The 13,428-nt window shown below is 42.2% G+C and overlaps 1 protein-coding gene and 1 long non-coding RNA gene across 2 annotated transcripts in view; one reads left to right on the top strand and one right to left on the bottom strand.

Moving 5' to 3' along the window:
- Positions 1-13,428, bottom strand: part of LOC121656682 (C-type lectin domain family 4 member F-like) — a 781,688-nt gene that overhangs the window by 718,818 nt on the left and 49,442 nt on the right. The window lies entirely within an intron of this gene.
- On the top strand, positions 11,642-12,234 carry LOC121656731. Its single transcript, XR_006013451.1, has 2 exons — positions 11,642-12,093; positions 12,167-12,234. It is a non-coding gene; the product is annotated as an uncharacterized LOC121656731 (long non-coding RNA).

Here is a 13,428-nt window from a genome sequence, read left to right as displayed (position 1 = left end):
GCGGCCTTCACACTCCCTAGAGTCTCTCTCGACTTCACGCGAGTCGGGACGACCACTCTCATTACTTGCAAGTAATTCTGTATTAAATACTTCTCCTGTAAATAAACCTTATATACTTTTACTCGTTCCAGACTCTTGGTAATTTTTCTACAACACCCTGCATATCTGCAGTATAAATCCTTTCTACCACCTGTCAGCTACTTTGTTAGAGAAGGGTCCTGCTCTGATTTTTATCTCAGAACCTGTTCATAACTTCTCTCACCGCATTCATGGCCCATTCAGACCTGTGTCTCCAATATCTGTACAGCATCACTGATTTAGAGAAGACATCGTCTTGCTTCCTTTTGCTGTTTCACTCTCACTGCATATCTGAACCTGATCTATCTTTATAGATGTGCACAGCTCTTGGATGACTAGCAGATTTTACAGCAGTTTCAATAGCAAACCTCATTAATACTGAAAAGAAATATGAAATAAAGGTAAACAATATCTAAGAGAAATAGGATGTTATCAACATTTTTCATTCTTCAGCTTCAGTGACAGTAACGTGTCTGATTGACATGAGACTGATAAATGTTGCCTACTATTGGTCGCCCATCCAAAAACAATACTTTTGGTTAAACATGTGCCAGTGTGAACCATGAACCGCTAGATTCCTCCTTCTCAGCTGAACGATAAACAACAAGAGAGACGTACTAGCGACAGAAAAGCCGATCAGCTGATCACTGACGGCGTCATGATTAACAACATTACCTTGATATTGGTTTTTCTTTTTTCAGTTAAATCTTTCTAACCTGCAAGTTTGACCTGTAGCTGATTGTTACTGTTGTTCATTTTGCTCATTTTCAAGGTTACTAAAAGAAAAATGACAGAAAATCAGTTTTTAACAGAAGAAAGTTAATTAATGAAAATTGTTAGTAGCCATGTATTTCTCCATCACATGTATTTAATATAATGCATTTAATTATTATTTTTTTTTTTTCTTTCTGAGCACATTTCTTCCTTAAAGATGATGGTTCTCCACTTTCCTTCCAATTTTTAATAATGCGTTAGACAGTTTTTAACCCAATTTTAGTAGTTTCTGTAGTGTTCTTAGATGTTTTCTCTGCTTGATGAATGTCAGTAATTTGACCCTTCTTAAACAGACCAACATCTTTTCCATGACCACGAGGTGCCTTTCCACATGGTTGTTTAAGGAATGAGAAGCTGCTCATTGCAACAGTTGGGGTTAAATAACTTGTTGCCAGCTGAAAGATAATCGCCCATGCAGTAATTATCCAATAGGAGGCTCATATCTATTTGCTCATCACAGTTAAAATATATTCTCATATTCACCTGGACATGCCTTTACCTTTACAGCAGAGACTTGGCAGTAAAAATGAAAATAAGCTTGAAAATCATGTTTACTTTTTTTTTGTTTTGTTTTATATCTTCAAGCACAACTTGGAGATGCAACATAATTTTTTTGTACTTCTAAGTGCAATGGCAATAAAGCTTTCTAATGATCATATTAAGAACCCAGTTTAGAATAGGAAGTAAACAACAAATACACAAAGGAAAAATACTTTGGAAAATACAACACGGTACAAGATTAACACAAGAGACACAACCTGAACAAAAGACAAAAATTATCAGATGCTTTGCAATACAACCTGGTACAGATAGTTTGCTTCTACATACAGTTTTTACTTTGTCTCAGTCTTGACAGAGAAACAAACTTACAAAAACAAATCAATAGCTACGTTTTCAAGTCACGTGAAGTACAAATAAAGGAAGCTCAAAGAGTTTAAGAATACTTAGAATTAATGGAGGAGTGTATTTTTCATGACAGTTAACAGTAAACAGAAGTGCTTCACACTTTTAAATTAAGCTGTGAGAAGAACGTTGTTGTACTGTTGCTGTGGTTTCTTTAATGCAGTGTGGTTAAATGTGTGGGGGCCTATTTTTCCACTGTGACACTCAGACCAAGTCACCACGTCACCTTCGGTTGATCGTGCAGCTTATTTTTAGAAACAGCTCATCACATTTAAAATATATTCTCATATTCACCTGAACATGCCTTTACCTTTACAGCAGAGACTTGGCAGTAAAGATAAAAATAAGCTGAAAAATCATGTTTAATATAAAAGACCTGAATTTGATGTAACTGGTAACAAATTTTAAAAATCTTTTAATCAGGGAAGTTACATCTAAATGTTGATATCTGCTTGTAAAAAGACATTTTTTGCAAACACCAACCATACAGAGATGTGGGGGTGTCCTTACAGTATACTGTATCTGTTTCTATCATCTTCTTAGTCAATCAAGAGTTTTTCCTGTGGTCTTCATCGCTGCATTAATTTAAATACAGTCTCTTCTTCTCTTTTCTCTTTGAGTTGAGCTTCCTGTTGGCGTTTGTCTTTAACTTTCCAACTTTTCCATTACACAGATTCCTTCTATAATCAGTATTCATTGATCTTGAGTAGGAGAGTATTGTGTACCCTACTTTATGTGATACCTTTTTTCTAACCAGCTATTAATAGATTCTTAACCAAGTGTCTGTCTTTTGACAGAACATTTCCTTCTGACAGGTTATGGAAATACAGTACTTTACAACAGAAAGGGATCATATAACCAAGTATTTTCAGTAATAAAACTCATAGAATTTCCAAAGCTGTGTTATTTAATCACAATTCAAAAAAATGTGAGTGATCTGTATTCAGAACTCCACCTTCTCTCCAACAGGGTATGTCTGTGCTTAATTGTTTGCCCTGGACCTTAGGCGTAATTAAAAAATAAAAAGTATACCAGGCTTTTCCCGAACTCCCTCCAGATCCGTGAGCTAGAGGATGAATGATACATTTTCCAAATATTTATCTCCATCTACAATTTTTATGTTAAGTTCTGATTCCCATGTTTTTTTAATGTATGTTGTAGAATGTATATGCTTTTTTAGTATATTTCAGATATAATTCGGATTTTGGTTTCTTTGTTTGCTTTGTTTATGATTTATTCCAGACTATTCACTTCTTTGGTGGGGTCCATCCTGATCTCTTTCCTAAAATAGCTTCTAAGTTTCAGGTATCTGTAGAATACATGTTTATCCAAATCAAACTTTTCTTTCATTTCTCGAAAACGCTCCAAGTGTTCATCTTTCAGTGAGACACAACATGCCATAATTCCCTTGGTTATTCACTGTTCAGACCTTTTGTCATATTTAGTTAATCTATTTGTTTGGATCTATTTGTTTTGTTTTGTTTTTTTTTCGACGTGTACATTTCTTCATCTCCTATAATACTCCATATTGGCCTTTCTCTGCATTTTGTTTCCATTTCCTTCCATTTTGCTGTATAATCTGGTTTACACCAACCTACGGTATATCTCAGTTGAGCTGCATGAAAGTAATCTTTAATATATGGGCGTCCCATTCCTCCTCTGTCCTTTGGCAGCTGGAGAGTTTCCTTTTTTATTCTAGGCTTTTTGCCTTCCCAAACAAACCTTGATATTTTCTATTCTGTTGATAATATTCTATTCCAAATCTAGTCCACAATAGATATAGAAATGGGCCAAACTACAGTGACTTGCATCCTTCCCACTGTCGCTGATGTGCCGTCATCACCAGACAGATCGACTCTCTTTCATATCTTCTCCAGCTTCCCTGACACTGTGATACGTTTTTACTCCATCGCTCCAGTGTTTCCATATCCTTGTCGGTGGTGTCTGGAAACTTATCCCCTTTTCCTGGTTAGTTTGTGTCATAACTCTTGAGGTCTTTTGTGTCTTTACTAACTGAAGCTCGACCTATGCACAGTGTCTTGTTGTGGTCTGGGGCCCATCTTTTCGACTGTGTCTTCCTTAAGTTCGCTAGTGTGATGCCCACTAATGTGTGCCCATAAAGTGATTATTTTTGTTGGAGTGACTTGAGTTTTGAGCAAAATATTATATTATTTCCTGTGAAATATGCTTAGTTAGCTGACATTCATTCAGTAAGAGAGATGCAGTAACACAAGTTCGCCAGTGGGTGGCGCAGGGAGACTGAGAGTCACTGGTGCGCCACCGTTTTTCTCAAAAGCTGAGAGATTGTGGAAGAAGATTAACCACGTCTCCCGTGCGATAATTTACACTCTGTTTTCCAGCTTATCTGTTGCAACGGGTTTTGGGGTTTCAGTACCCGTTACACTAGCTTCACTCTCAGAGTTTATATTTGGTGGCTTTTCAGCTTTGTCTTGCTTCTGGTTAGCTGTCTTACTTCTCTGTTTAGTTCCTTCACCCATATCCTTGCTCTTGGTTGTTCCAACTTTAAGCAAATTTATTTGTATAGCACATTTCATGTACAAGACAATTCAAAGTGCTTTACATAAAACATTACAGCAGGGTGCAGAAATCTATAAAAGAAATACAATTAATGAAATAAAAGCAGAAGCAGCTTAGAAGAACCAGATGTAGATTTTGACTTCTAAATAAAACTAGTGAAATGCAGCAGAGAACAGGTGGGTCTTTAACCTTAATTTAAATAATCTGAGTGTTTCAGCTGATCTGAGGCTTTTTTTGGAGTTTGTTCCAGACATGTGGAGCATAGAAGCTGAATGCAGCTTCTCCATGTCTAGTTCTGACTCTGGGAACTGATAAGAAACTGGAACCAGATGACCTGAGGGTTCTGGTAGGTTCATACTGGGTCATGAGGTCACTGATGTATTTTGGTCCTAAACTATTCAGAGCTTTATAGCAGCAGAACTTTAAAGTCTATTCTCTCATGAACAGGCAGCCAGTGTAACGACCTCAGAGCTGGACTGATGTGGTCCACACTCTTGGTCTTAGGCTAGGTTCACACCGCATGGCATAATGTTCAATTTGGATTTTTTTGTGAAATCTGATTTTTTTTCCAACTAAATGCGACTTGTATGTGATCTCCTGTATGAACCTTATGCGCACCAAAAGTGTTCCTCATGCGTAGAAGACACGACGACGTGACAGTGAGTGGGCGTGTGACATCTTCGTGTTTGCGGAAATAAATATGGACGGTAACAGCGGGGCTTATGTTGCAATTTTTAATTTATTATCCAACCGTAGCCAGCACATTTTCGATGGCATCATTTTAAGGGGGAGATTGCAAAAGAGGAGAGCCAGATTTTTGGCCATGACATTTTGTGGAGCAGTGGCAGCAACATCTATACAGAGAAACGTGTGGGTAAGCAGTCACAGTCAGGAGTGATGGGAGTGTGATGGGAGAGTGATGTGAGCGCCTTTACAGATAAGAGTTTATAAACAATGATGTGTATGATGTGTAGGTCAGATAAATGCGACCTGACCGTTCAGACTGAAGTCGCATGGCAAAAGATCAGATACGTATCGGATTTTGGACCACATATCCAAGTGGCCTGGGTTGCGTTTGAAAAAATTGGATCTGTGTCGTTCAGACTGTCATGAAAAGATCAGATACAGCTCGCATAGGGGCCAAAAAATTGGAATTGGGTCACTTCAGCCTGCAGTGTGAACCTAGCCTTAGTGAGGACTCGAGCAGCAGAGTTCTGAATAAGCTGCAGGTGTCAAATTAATTTTTTAGGTAAACATGTAAAAACACTGTTACAATAATCAAGCTGACTAAAGATGAAAGCATGGATGTTACGTCCCCAGGGACGTAAGTAGGGATGGTGAAAGCGAGGCCTCATGAATCATCGAGCCAACTTTGAACCAAATGCTTGAAAATGGCTTAGTGTTCTGAATCATTTGACCAAACCAAAGAGCTCCATCTGCTGGCTGTGGGTGTCTGATGTATCAGAAGGACAGCGTTGACACCTCACATCTGTCATTCCTATCTGAACTTTGAATACGTGTTCAATAAACGATACGTAATCTACCATCCAAGTGAATATTTATTTTCTGTTGTTCATATAAATAACAAGGAGGGGTATTAGGTAACATTTGTTTAGGTAACAGAATTGTGGTGTAACTTAAGTAAACCAATCTGTAATGATAGTAGTTACTCAGTGGGAAGGCATGAGGGAAGGAGTGTTTGTGCAACGGGTATAGTGACTGTGTTATTTTATACAGTTGTAATAAAATTGTTTACTGTTTTATGTGTCTTATTATTTATAATAGATATTGCAAATGCGTGTTTTTATCTACCTCCTGAGTTGTTTTCTTTTGCATAGCTGATCGTTGTTAAATGTGGAACAACAGTTTATAGCACACTGCACATTTATCTACATAGATTATTTACTCAGTTTTTTTTATCGTCTATCTAGTTTTTTTTTTCAAATTGTTTATTTTTATTTTATAATGTTTTATGGCATTCAGGTTGGACGGCAAAGTAAGATTTTCATTGTTCAGGGAAACTTGTGTCCTTACTGTGCAAATGACAAAGACACTTTGAATCTTGAAATGTATTATGAGAAAAAAAAAACTTTGGCAACATTGTGATGTCATAGATTTTTATTTAAAAACGTATTTTCTGTCAGGCTTCAATCTGCTCCTCTTCTGGCACACTACCTTTCCAGCTTTGGAGAGGTTGCACCTGAAAGAAACACAAGAACAAAATTGTAATTAACCAAGTTTAAAATCATTAAATTCTCTGCTTATGGTGATCAGAAACCAGCTTGGTATCTAAGGTCCTGCAGGTTGAGGTTTTTCCTCTGCAGCTGCAGACTGAGACATTTCCTCTGATGCTTCTGGTTGAAGTTTATGATTAACTTTAAAGTCTGCTCTTTGCAAGGCTATTTAAAAAACATCTATATAAAGAAAGGGGAATAAAGCTTACCTGTGATGTTGAAGGCACCGCCTGCTCCGTTCTTCTCTCATACTCCGAGCTCCTTCAGCAGTTACTCTGGCAACGGCGTCTCGCGCAGACGTTTGTTTCCCCAAATCGCTAAAAGCTAAATGTGATTCAATATAAGCTCATGCTGATGTGATGCTTTTCCTAAATTTGTTTTCAAAATGCAATGTCGCACAATCGCTACAGAATCTCCTCTCAAAAACCCGCGATCTCCTCAGCGTTTGGAATCTGAGAGATTGACAAGCCCGGTCCCTTCAAAGATCCCGCTTGCTGCTCGATACGCACTGATGACGTAACGAGGCCTCGTTTGGTCTATCACGTGACATTTGGCATGCTGAATCAATGCTCAGAGACAATGCTCACAACACTTCCGTGTCACATGCTCGACACGTGATCGAGCAGACCACTCGAGCATAACATCCCTAGACGTAAGACTGCTGGTGATCATTGCCAACAGCTGGGGCTCGTTGGCAATGATCACCAGCAAAGGCCGGGTCCTGATCCCTCCTTGGACTGGCTGATTTCGGTGCCTCCCACTCTCCCTCCCGCAGATTGGCGCTAAATCCAGCCAATCACCGTGCAGCTTAGGGAAGTCCTGGAGATAAAGCCCAGCTGCATGGATCATTCGGAAGGGAGAGTCAGGACTGTGTGGACTGTCTCCCCTCACATTCAGAGGGAGAAGCAGGGCTGTGTGGCTTGTCTCCCCTCACATTCAGAGGGAGAGGCAGGGCTGTGTGGCTTGTCTCCCCTCACATTCGGAGGGAGAGGCAGGGCCGTGTAGGCTGCCTCCCCTCACCTTTGGAGGGTGAAGCTAGACTGCGTGTGCTGTTTCCCCTCACCTCAGACCATCTGGGCAGACGTATGGTGGTGTTGCTGGTTGTGTGCTAGCTGTGCTAATAGGTAGCCTTTTGTTTGCTGGACTATTTGAGTGTGTGTAGCAGGATGGATCCTGCCGGGTTGTTGTCCCGTTGGGACGCTAAAATGGTCCCTGAAGGTTTGGCTTACCTCCATGTTCCCTGTGGGGAACATTCAGGGCACAGGCTTGATTGTGAGCAGCGCTACCCATTGGTGTGTGTTCTGTCCTTTATGTTCACTTTGCGTTAAAGTTTGGGTGTTTGTGTTGGGCTAGTTAGGACATGTGTTTGATTTTGTTCGCATTTAGTTTTATGGGACTGCTGCCTTTTGCTAGTAAGTTATCACATCAAGTTAAGGGCACCCTTTTGTTTGTTTCATTCGAGATGTTTTACTTGGTGGTTCTTTGTATATTGTTTGCTACTTTTAACGTTTTTTATGTTTATTTCAGCAGTCCCGCTAACCCCAACACTCGGATTTCAGTTAACTTTATTCGCTCCACAATAAAATGTTTTCCACCTTCACAACTGCCTGGGACTATCCTTTATGTTACTTCCCTCTCATACCCCTATATTGGGTCGTAACCAGAGGTGGGTAGAGTAGCCAAAAATTTTACTCAAGTAAGAGTACAGTTACTTCAAAATATTTTTACTCAAGTAAAAGTAAAAAGTAGACCTAAAAAAATTACTCAAGTAAGAGTAAAAAAGTACTTATTGAAAAAACTACTCAAGTACTGAGTAACTGTTTAAATGTAACATCGGATTTATTTCTTTGTATTTATAAAATAAGACAATAAAATAAATAAAATGTGCAAATTCTTGTATTTTCAAAAATAAACTAAATAATCAGTAAAAAACAAAATAAATGACATCTTTATAAATAACTTGTACAAGCTTTCAAACAAAAGCTTTTTAACAGCAACAAAAAACATACAACATATTGTATGTACTGTATGTGAGAACCCTGCAAACTATTCCAAGTCACAAAACAAACTTCTGATTAACTTTTGCCCTCCAAATGGCTCAGCATGCTTGGCAACCAGAAAATAACATTAAAACAACACTGTTATGGCAAATGTCTGATATGAAGAAGAGGACACAACAGAAGTCATTGTGTGTGTGCTAGGAGGAGTGTTTTTGTTGTACATGCCACTTTTGAGTCTGTGCATGTGTGGTGCTTGTTCTCACTCAGTGAACTGACGGTTAAGCTTCAACAGTAGCTGGCTCTCAAGATTCTTGCTGTGAAGCTGTGATCGTTTAGCAGTAAACATAAGTCCTGCATGACTGAAAAGTCTCTCGCAGGCTGCAGATGCAGGAAGACCAGTGTTGAGTTTCAGTGAGAGCTTCTTGATGTGAGGAAAGGTGTGCAGTAGATCCATACCTTCAGAGGATGGACATGAAAGGTACCTCTCCAGCTCTCCTGCTTGTGGTTTTCCTGATTTCATGGATGCAAAGAAGTCATCTTCATCATAGCGACTGCTGTTTGTGCTGCCATCACCGGAGTCTGTGTCTAGGTGATTTCTAATGAAGTCAAGTCCTGCGGAAATTGTTTAAAATAAATAGGTCAGCATACAATTCTTAACCATGGACTTCAAAAGCTGACAAGTCAGAGTTTACAAGCTAAAATTTAAATTAACAAAAAATATAGACAGATACCAGCTTTTAAGATGCACTCCTTTGTTGTCCACAATGTTCGAAATCTTGGTAAGAGTATTGCTGCTGCAATCAGCTCAGGGTCCTCCATGGCGCCTCCAAAACGTTTCTGAATCCCATTGAGCAGGGCATCTACTAGAGATCTTCAGACTTTGCAGGATAACTCCAGCCTTATTAGCTTCTCCTGCAACTGGTAAAGTGTTGGCAGCAAAAATCCCATGTGCACAGACGTTTCCCCTTGAAGGATGTTGAGGGCCATGGCAACAGGTTTCATGACAGCGGTGTACTCAGCCAAAAATCCAAATTCAGCAGGATTAAACCTAAAAGAAAAAACCCACACAGATCAGAAATTAAATTAGTTTAGTGGTTTTCAAACTGTTCACACAGAGGACCACCTCAGAAATAGTTTGCTCTCCACATACTAGTTTATTGAATGCAAAACTAAATCTAGAATAAACCAGTACTAAGCCAGGATTAAACTAAAACTAAACTCAGACTAAACCAGTTTAAATTCAGATTCAGATTCAGATTCAGATAACCTTTATTTGTCCCACAGCGGGGAAATTGCAGCGCAACAGCAGCAGAAGACACGCAATAGACAACAAATGGTACAATTTAAGAGGATAATAAAAAGAAATGTAAGTACTTAAACATAATAAAACTAAGTGAAATAGTTAAATAAATGACTAAATGTAATAAAAAACCTGTACACAGTACAGGGGGTGTGTCTGGGGATGTATATACAAGGTAATGGGTAGTGCAAAAACAGCAGTGAAAAATGGACAGTAAGATAAATGATATGTTATTGCACAAGTCCGTATAGTTCGTTATATTCTTCAGTCTAGCGGGCATTAAGTTTGTTGTGAAGCCTGACAGCAGCAGGCAGGAAAGATCTGCGGTACCTCTCCTTCACGCAGCGAGGATGAAGCAGCCGCTCACTGAAGGAACTGCTCAGAGCTGTCAGGGTGTGCTGGAGGGGGTGGGATGGGCTGTTCAACATGGATGACAGCTTAGCAGTCATCCTCTCATTTCCCACTACCTCTACTGAGTCCAGGGGGCATCCCAGGACAGAACTGGCCCTCCTCACCAGTCTGTCCATTTTCCTCCTGTCTCTGTCCATTATGCTGCTGGTCCAGCAGACTATCCCATAGAAGATGGCTGAGGCCACCACAGAGTCATAAAAGGTCCTGAGGAGTGGACGCTGCACTCCGAAGGACCTCAGCCTCTTGAGCAGGAACAGTCTGCTGTTGCCCTTCTTGACCAGGGCGTTGGTGTTGTCCGACCAGTCCAGACGGTCATTCAGGTGAACACCCAGGTACTTGTAGGACCTCACCAGGTCGATGTCCATTCCCTGGATGTTCACTGGTACAGGTGGAGAGTTGTTATGCCTGCGGAAATCCACCACCAGCTCCTTGGTTTTGCTGGTATTGATCTGGAGGTTATTCCGCAGGCTCCAGTCCACAAAGTCCTGAATAAGTCCTCTGTACTCCCTGTCGTCTCCATCTGTAATGAGGCCAACAACAGCAGAGTCATCAGAGTACTTTTGCAGATGGCATGATGGTGTGTTATGTGCGAAGTCCGCGGTGTAGAGGGTGAACAGGAAAGGAGCCAGAACCGTTCCCTGCGGTGCACCCGTGCTGCAGAGAAGCCGGTCCGACTCAGAGCCCTGCACCCTCACAAATTGTGGTCTGTGGGTAAGGTAGTCCAGAATCCAGGAGGTGAGGTGATGGTCCACCCCAGCCAGCTGCAGCTTGTCCACCAACAACCTGGGCTGGATGGTGTTGAATGCACTGGAGAAATCAAAGAACATCATCCTCACAGTGCTTCCAGCCTTCTCCAGGTGAGAGATAGAGGTGTGGAGGAGGTAGAGGATGGCATCATCCACCCCGATGTCAGGTTGGTAGGCGAACTGCAGCGGGTCCATGAAGGAGCTCACCATCGGACGCAGATGTGCGAGGACCAGTCTCTCCAGCGCCTTCATCAGGTGAGACGTCAGAGCTACTGGCCTGTAGCCGTTGAGCTCCTTTGAGTGCGATGTTTTTGGCACGGGCACGATGCAGGATGTCTTCCACAACTTTGGCACTTTCCCCAGTTTCAGGCTCAGGTTGAACATGTACCCAAAGATCCCACACAGCTGGTCTGTGCAGGACTTCAGGAGCCTGGAGCTGATGCCGTCCGGACCTGCAGCTTTCCTAGCCCTGGTCTTCTTAAGGGCCTCCCTCACCTGGTATGTAGTGAAGGACAGACCAGAGCAGGGGGGTGTTGATGGGGGAGGGGCACACGGGACAGAGTGTGAAGTGAAGGTGTGTGAGACTGTCATGCTCCGTGGTTCGGAGCCGGTTTTTCCCAGCTACCCTGAAGGCATCTTCCCCGCACGTTGGCTTGATTACTGATGCGCTCCACCTGCGCTGAGCACTTTATATACCTGCCTGTTTCATCTCTCAGTTGCCAGATCGTCTTGGTTCTACCCTGTACGCTTCCAGCCCTTATTTCTCAGCCTGTTTGCCCGTCTGTTGTTGACCCGTTTGCCTTGGATTTGGATTCTGCCTCAGCCTGCCCCTGTCTGGTACTCTGCCTGTCTCTGTTTGGATCTCCTGGCTCTGGACCTCTGGAATCGATTATTGGACTTGGATTACGGATTACGGACTACTCCCCCTAACCCCCACGAGGATTCTCGTTTCCCACTCTGTCAGCCTGGCCGGCAGTTCAACCTATCCAGATACTAACCCCTCTTTTGCTCAGCAGCTTCTCCTACAGCACGCAGCAGATTTCCCCCCCGGATTCCCGTGGCTCTGAGCTTGAGGATTCCTCCCTCTCCCGCTGGATCTCACTCTGCTGGTACGTCAGCCACACCATTACGCACTGTAACCTGCCGCCCCCTGCTTACTAACATCTGTCTCCATATTCACAGAAGCCTGAACTTAGAAGACCCGGATTGCACATTCCTTACATTGTAAACAAATAAAAGTTTGTACCCATCCCTGGAATTCTGAGTCATCTTGAGTCCAAACCTAGTAGCATCATGACAGAGCCAAAGATTGTAAGAGAGGGAGAGGGGGGTAAGGCGGAGCTGCAGGCAGTAGAAGCTGATGGGGTTTGCAGCAGAGGAGACTGGGTCGATGGAAGAGCGGGTGCCTGATCAAACCTATTGAAAAATAAGTTCAGGTCATTTGCCCTGCCCTGGTCTCCCACCCGTTGGGACTTTGGCTCCTTGTAGCCCGAGATGGTCTTCAGTCCCTTCCAGACATCACGGATGTTGTTGTGCTGCAGCTGGTACTCCATCTTCCTCCTGTAACTGTCCTTCCCCCTCCTGATCGTCCTCCTCAACTCCCTCTGCACAAATTTCAGCTCCTCTTTGTTCCTGGACTGAAAGGCTCTCTTCTTCTCCTTCAGGAGAAGATGAATTAACAGTGGAATTAACCATGGGTTGTATGCATAGTTGTGTTTAAAACATGTCATAAGTCAACTTACATCTTTATCTTCAGTGCTGTGCAGACATTCCGAATTGCTGCCTCTCCTTGCTCTTTCTGAATGCGTACAACTCTCTCCACAGCCAGAAACAGGGAGCTCCAACGTGTTTGAGTTGGTTGGAGGAACTGCAGCTTCCATTCACGTTCCACTATTTCAAAGGCCATGGTTGACCTACTGGTTTTGTTCCATAGAGCAGAACACTTTGCAAAAGCAGATCGAGACAGCCTTTTGTATGTGTCATTCGCTGCCGTGGCAGTAGCATCTACTGTAGACATCAGGTTTAGGAGATGGCAGGCACACTTTTGGTGCCTCGGAAGTTGGTATTCAAGGCCTGTATTATCATTCAACACAGCAGAGACATCCTGGATCTCCACCTCCGACTCACACTCATCCTCTGATGCCTCATCATTGGTGATGTCCATCTCCTCCTCTTCATTGGTGACTTCTTCATCTTCGCCATATATTCGAAAAGCTTTTAGAAAGTTGGAACCACTGTCAGTGGTTGTCCTTGTCACCTTATCTCTTATTTGATATTCAGAATGTATCTCTTCTAACGCTGCTGCAAGCACATCAAAGGTGTGTGAGCCTTTAAGAGGCCTACAAGCCAGTGCAGCAGAGTGCCTTTCTAAGGTGCTGTCATGAATCCAGTGGCAGGTCACTCCTAAACAGCTGCGCTGTCGGGCTGACCAGCAGTCTGTGGTT

This window comes from Melanotaenia boesemani, chromosome 17 (genome assembly GCF_017639745.1).
Source record: "Melanotaenia boesemani isolate fMelBoe1 chromosome 17, fMelBoe1.pri, whole genome shotgun sequence".
NCBI lineage: Eukaryota > Metazoa > Chordata > Actinopteri > Atheriniformes > Melanotaeniidae > Melanotaenia > Melanotaenia boesemani.
Note: the sequence above shows the minus strand (reverse complement) of the source record. Positions and strands in the feature narration are given on the sequence as shown.